The sequence below is a fragment of the Panthera tigris genome, chromosome A1, assembly GCF_018350195.1.
Source record: "Panthera tigris isolate Pti1 chromosome A1, P.tigris_Pti1_mat1.1, whole genome shotgun sequence".
Taxonomy (NCBI): Eukaryota; Metazoa; Chordata; class Mammalia; order Carnivora; family Felidae; genus Panthera; species Panthera tigris.
This window is the reverse complement of record NC_056660.1, coordinates 113,903,931-113,911,066: the sequence shown is the minus strand read 5'-3', so window position 1 is coordinate 113,911,066 and position 7,136 is coordinate 113,903,931. Positions and strand designations below refer to the sequence as shown.

General features: G+C 40.7%; 1 non-coding gene across 1 annotated transcript; it reads left to right on the top strand.

Annotated features, from left to right (window-relative positions):
* Positions 1-2,137: 2,137 nt before the first annotated feature.
* Positions 2,138-2,210, top strand: TRNAE-CUC. Its single transcript has one exon. It is a non-coding gene; the product is annotated as a tRNA-Glu (tRNA).
* Positions 2,211-7,136: the final 4,926 nt, after the last annotated feature.

Here is a 7,136-nt window from a genome sequence, read left to right as displayed (position 1 = left end):
CTTTCTATTACTCGTTTATTATAAAGGATATTATAATGGTTACAAATGAATAACCAGATGAAGAGGTATGTAGGGCCAGGTGCAGCAGGTTCCTAAGCTTAAGAGCTTCTGTCCCTGAGGAATTTGGGATATACTACTGTCAGAGCCCATGGATGCATTCACCAACCCAGAAGCTCATTAAATCTTATTGTTCAAGTTTTTATAGATCTTAATCTCCAGCTTCCTTCCCTTCCCAGGAGGTCAGAGGTGGGGCTGCAAGTTCTAACCCCTCTAATCTTTTGGTCTTTCTGGCATTAGCCCCATCCTGAGGTTATCTAGGGGCCCTCTTTAAGTCAACTGATTAGCATGAACTCAGGTGTGATGGAAAAAGGGGCTTGTTATGAATAAGAAAATATACTCCTTTTACCCCTATAACTCAGAAAATTACAAGGGTTTTAGGAGCTCTGTGCCAAGAACCAGGAAAGAGACCAAACATGTATTTCTTATTATATCACAATGTCACACATATACATTATTTATATTCCATATTTGATAACTAGAATACTTGCAGTCATTGCTGATATTATTCTGAAGTTCATTATTTCCTTGTGTTTTTTTTGGTGATATTTTATTATGAGGTCATATTTCTTGGAACCTTACCTATAGGATTTCCAGAGGATTCACTTTTGCTTATGCAAGGTACAGGATGGAGGGGGGCGGGCACTAACATGATCACCTTTATAGTTTTCAGCTCAGGATTTTCTGGTTCACACCAGTAGTGTGAAATTCTGGGTCCCTCAATATGCTAGTAAACTTGTTTAGAGATTCTTAGAGATGAGTTTTCTTTTTATCTACTCCATCCTCAATTAAGTTGGAGAAAGTCAGATTTCCTTACCCTTTCCTTTGGTAGGTCAAGTTCTTTTTTCTTGTTCTCCAGTTGAAGATGTGGCCCTTCAGGGATCTTAGTTTGGGGAATTCTCCAATGTGAATTATGGACAAGATACCAGAGGCCCAGAGAATATGGATGCCTTATCCAACTAGATGAGATCATAGAGGCTGCCCAGATAAGGTGATACTTAGGACACTTGAACTGGAGTTAGGCTTATTGACATAATTACACTGTGTTCCCCAAAAGGCAGGAATCATGTCTAGTGTGTTCATTGCTGTGTCTCCAGAATGTGGCACAGTACCTGGCACATACTAGGTGCTCAATAAATATTTTCAAGTGTGTGAATGAGTATGTACTATCCAAGTATTACAGGTGGAGGGAAACAATACACATAAGACAAACAAGAAGAAACAAATAGCAAAATTTGTTGTTAAAAGGCAACAAATTTGGTTACACTAAGGGCCATTTCATTTTTCCACAAGTGTTTTTGTGGCACTTGTTTTTAGTAAGACACTCATTTAGGATGCAGGTAGTATCCTACTCTAAAAGGGAAGTAACACACTTGCATAATAACTATAATACTTCTCCCTCATGTACAGTTTGGTTTCTCTCTTACTATGACAGACTGAAATAAGAATGTGAGCCCTCATACTTCAGAGTTTCTCTTCTGATGAGCTGGGAGACTGGAAAAACACTGGATGCTTCTGTAAATCATTATACCTTTGTCTTTCGTGGAAAAGAGCAGTCAGGTGTAAATATTTGGCAAAAATATGGTTGTATATAGAGTGTAATCTGCAAGTATTTGGGCTGTTAGTTTGCCAGAGAAGGTGTGGCCCTAATGAAAGGAATTTGAGGAGGCTGGCTGGTCAAATGGTAGGAGGACCCAAAAACCTCAGGCCTCTAAGGGAGAGGAAAGGTATGCAGAATGGCAAGATCCTCTTACCTGGATTTCTGGCCAAAGGGGTAGCAGAAGGCCCATGCTTTTGTGAAGGTCAAAATCTCGTTGAACCTCTGAGCACTTTTTATTTTTTATTTTATTATTATTTTTTAATGTTTGTTTATTTTTGAGAGCAGGGGCGGGGGAGGGGCAGAGAGAGAGGGAGACACAAATCTGAAAAGGCTCCAGGCTCCAAGCTGTCAGCACAAAGCCCAATGGGGGGCTCAAACCCATGAACTGTGAGATCATGACCTGAGCTGAAGTTGGATGCTTAACTGAGTCACCCAGGCACTCCTCTGAGGACTTTTTAAGTTTCCTTTACATGGAGGGGTGCCTGGCTGGCTCAGTCGGTGGAGTGTACGACTCTCAATCTTGGGGTCATGAGTTCAAGCCCCATGTTGGGCACAGAGTCTACATAAAATAAAATAGAATCGGGGCACTTGGGTGGCTCAGTTGGTTAAGCATCTGACTTCATCTCAGGTCATGATCTCACAGTTCGTGGGTTCCAGCCCAGCATTGGGGGAGCCCCACTTCTCTCTTCCTTTCTCTCCCTCCCTCTCTCTGCCACTCGCTCACTTGCAACCTCTCTCTCAAAACAAACAAAATACTAGAATAAAATAAAAACCTTATTCCCTACCCTTAGCTAAGCTATTTTCTTCTTACAAATTTTTTTTTTCCCTCTTACACAGGTATAGGAAGAGGGGAGAAGAAAAACAAATACCTTTTTTTTCTTTTTAAGTAAGCTCTACCCGCAACATGAGGCTGTAATGCATGACCCCAAGATCAAGAATCACATGCTCTACTGAAAGAGCCAGTCAGGTGCCATCCCCCTTTTTTAAACAATAAAAGTTCTGATTGTGGAAAAAATACCTAGTTGACTATAGGAATTTAATCAAGAAGCCAAAAGAAGTTAGCCTTATAGCTGATGATTTCATTGGCTTATATTATTGACATACACTGAATTCCAAGTGATCAGGCCAAAAATGTGTACTTGGCAGAGATGAGAGTTACTGTCAATTGTTCTAGCTTCCCAAACTGGATGGCACCAGTAGCTGTGTGAGTGAATATGGAAGCTGAAATAAACATTATGTTAACTTTGGTTCTATTCCAAAAACATTCTATTCCAGAGATATGTAAGATGAAGCTTTTTTAGGGCAGAGATCATGATTATATCCCTTAATACAGTACCAGGGCCATAATAGTTGCTCAAGAAATATGTGTTGAATAAATAAATGGCTCAAAGGTTACTTTGGGTTGCTAAGATCAGAACAGTATTTGCCATTATTTTGGATGTTGGCGTGGGATTTGTACACCCTGGAACACTTTCTTCTCTTTGCAGCTAGTAATTTTTTTTGTTTGTTTGTTTATGAAGAACATGCATTCTTGTACACTGGCACAATGGTCCTGGGGAAAGTGGCCCAGATAGGTTCCACTGCATTCCTTAGAAGAGCCAACAATACCACTCTCTAATGGTGAGTTGCTTCTTTATGAGAAAATTTTAATTTTGTTGAGTTTTTAGTCCTTTCTTTTTCCCCAATATACAGGAATACTTCCAGAAAAAAAAAAAACTAGCTGAGTTTGATTGAATTCGGTAGCATTTTGCTACTTTGTGGGAATCCAGGTAGTTACAACATCATCTTCTAGGCAGTCGATTTTCCTGCACATAAAACTGCATCTATATCCCATCCTTATCAATACATATGTCTTATTCTATAAGTGGGAAGTGTAAATATACTTCCTTATTAGAGAGGAGGTATGCTTATATGTGTTACAATTCACAAGGTTCAGATATCTTAAAAACAGGGGTGCCTGGGTGGCTCAGTCAGTTGAACATCTGACTTTTGATTTTGGTTTGGGTCATGATCCCAGAGTCAGTTGAACATCTGACTTTTGATTTTGGTTTGGGTCATGATCCCAGAGTCATGGGATTGAGCCCTGAGTTGGGCTCTGTGCTGAGCATGGAGCCTGCTTGGGATTTTCTATCTCTCTCTGTCTCTCTCTCTCTCCCTCTCCCTCTCCCCATCTGCCCCTCTCTCCTGCTTGTATACTCTTTCTCAAAAAACAAAAACAAAAACAAAAACAAAAAACTTAAATAGCCCCAAGAGTTTGGAGGCTCTAAGTGGTTGTTGGTTTTCATTTAAAAATAGATTTATAAGTATTTAGCAACTTCTGCCAAAAAAGACTTCCACATGGGGCTCATCACTAGTAATAAAAACCCAGATGGTGGCAAAACATCTCCAGAGACTTCTTTAGGTCTCTGAAAGCAGCATAGGAGAGAAGAGTGAAAAATTGGAGTACAGAGCTTATAAAATACTTTTATGTATACCAATTCATTCAGTATTACTTTTCCTATTTTACTAATGGGGACTCTAATGTGCATTTAGGTTAGGTACCTTGCCCAGAGTCACATGGCTACTAAGTGAAAGGGCTAGAACTCAAATACAGGTTTTCTTATTGTAAGTTCAATGTTCTCTAAAAAAATTTTTTTAATGTTTATTTTTGAGAGAGATAAAGAGACACAGTGTGAGCAAGGGAGGGGCAGAGAGAGGGAGACACAGAATCTGAAGCAAACTCCAGGCTCTGAGCTGTCAGCACAGAGCCTGATGAGGGGCTTGAACTCACCAATGGTGAGATCATGACCTGAGTCGAAGTCGGACGCTTAACCGACTGAGCCACCCAGGTGCCCCATAGGTTCTATGTTCTTATTCCAAGTCTGACATTCATAAGTATTCAATGTTTGTTGTGTTTATTTTACTTTTTAAGTGATAAAGTTAGTGGGGATGGGATATGTCTTTTTGGCTTTGGCTGACTACTATGGCTCCAGTTTCTTATGAGCATGCTATTAAAAAAGATAATAGCAGCCTTGATTGAACAAAAGTTCATCTATATGCTATTCCTCAAATAGCCTTGGTCTGATATGAGATCAGTAAGGGTGAAGAGGATACTTAAATAATGAAAGTTTCCTTATTGAAGGCACAAGAGAAGGGCTCAACATCCTGCTACAACTAGAAGAGGGAATTCAGACTATTCCATAGTGGGGTTGCACAGAAATTCATTTGCTTTCTCTTTGAATAATAAGGGTGTCGGTTGTGAAGTGACTACAGAGATCTATTCCTTCACTTCAGTATCATCCCAGTGACACTGGTCACCCTGGGGAGTCAGACATGCTGAAGTCCTCCCTGGCATCTAGAATGTGTTCTGGGGTTGCCGGAAGTGTGTATTTCTTCCATAGTGATTTGACATATGACTTGACTTCTGAGGGAGATAAAGTCTCTGCTCAGAGCAGGTGGGTAAGGTGTTTGTTTTCCTGGGCTATAAAAGTCATCTCACAAAGAAATAACTACAAAGTTTCACCTGAAGTGATAACTTTCCTGGCAGGGTTTACCTCCAGTGCAAGTCTTAGCAACACACCAATCACTTCTCATCGGGTCCAAAGAGCTATCTGAAATGCTGTTTTGACACTAATTATATATTCAAATGTAACCTCTACATCTATAGGTAAAGCATTTGGAGGGAAAAGGAAGAAAATAAGTGATGTAATTTTGAGGTGTTTTCTTACTTATAGTGACTACCAAATGAAGACGTTCTATTTATTGCAAGATGTTACATTTCAGTCAGATAATTCTTTGTTGTGGGGAGGGCTATCCTATGCATTGTAGGATGTTTAGCAGTGTCCTTGACCTCTACCTGTTAGATGCCAATAGCACCGAGAGCTCATAGAAATGCCTCTAGACATGGCCATAAAAATTATCCCTGGTTGAGAAATATTGTTTTAACCAAAGCAACAGGATATTATGAAAAAAATCCAACAACTCCCCCTACCCTCCAAAAAGCTCACTAAAGTGAGTTCTGAAATGGACTCCCCCTAGAAATAAGGGTTTAGACAGAATCAGGTAGATAACTCTAAATACAACAAGTTATAAAAAGTCAAGTGAGAAAATAATTTTTTGGAGACGGTTGCTGGTATGCTGTGATTCTTACCAGATGCCTGCCTTCCTTTTACCTCAAGCTGAGGGAGAGGAACCTTCAGTGGAACTACTCAGACTACATGAGATGTGCCTTTGTAGTTAGAGAGGCACAGTGGACCTGTGTCTGATTCCTGCCTGGAAAATAGAGAGGAGCTGAGAGGGGCTGGCAGCTGTTTTGGTGGAAGAGCAGAGGAATGCCCAAACTGCACTGGGTTTGGACTGTCCTCCCCAGTTTGTTTGGGCAAGGAGTACGTGAGAGATTCACGCAGACCAAGTGTGGACCATACAGAGCCACCGCTAGCCTAAATGGCACCGTGAGAAGGAAGTTCTCTTTCATCCAGACACTTCATACCTTCTATTGAAAAATAGTCCCACTAATTTAGTTTGGACAAAACACTTTATTGCCACCTGCTGGAAAACTGTCAAAATCAATAGACAAATCTCTGCAAGGATGGTGGGAATGGTACTCCCTAGGGTACGCAGTGCACCACCACGCATAACTATATGGGGTGGCCCTGGGGCCACTTGCAAATGGGCCAGTGTGAGAGCCATCTTAGATCCTAACAGACAGAGTTCTTACAGAGCATAACAAGTTTCAACAGACAAGAAATTGGAAGTGGGCCTCCAGAATGCTAGGGCCTGAAAGAGGAAGTAAAAGAACTGTCAGAACAGAGTGCTTTTCCTGGGTGGATAACCACCAGAGGATGGGGATGCGGGTGGTTTCTAAAGTAACTGTACAAGTATCCATCAGGAAAAAAAAGGTGGCTTTAAACATCTACTATGCCCAAGTGTTAAACCATCACATGGAAGTAAAAGTTAAGAACTTTCCCACTCCCCTTACTTTTCCTCTCTCCGCCTCCCTTTGCCTCTGGTTGGTAAGCTGAGGTAATACAAAAAAGACCAGGCATGACACCTCTCTCGGGCAAACATTGAGAGAGAAATCCCCAGCTGGAAAAAAGGAAAAAGTGTCATTTTTTGTGACTCAAACACCTTAGGACTTTTTTTTTTTTTTTTTTTTTAAGTAAGCTCTATTCCCACATGGCACTTAAAATCACGACCCCAAGATCAAGAGTCATATAGTCTATAGATTGAGCTAGGCAGGAACCCCTCAAACACCCTAGGAATTTTCTATTCCTAAGAGGGACCATGGAACCCAAGGAACCCACCTGAACCAAGTGTATAATAAATGGACTTCGACTGCCCAGGTTTAAAGGGATGGTGAAAGATGGAAATAAAGGTGTTTTGTTTCATTTCTTAAATTTTTGTTTTAAAAAAATTTTAATGTGTATTTTTGAGAAAGACACTGTGAGTGGGGAAGGGGCAGAGAGAGAAGGAGACACAGAATCTGAAGCAGGCTCCAGGC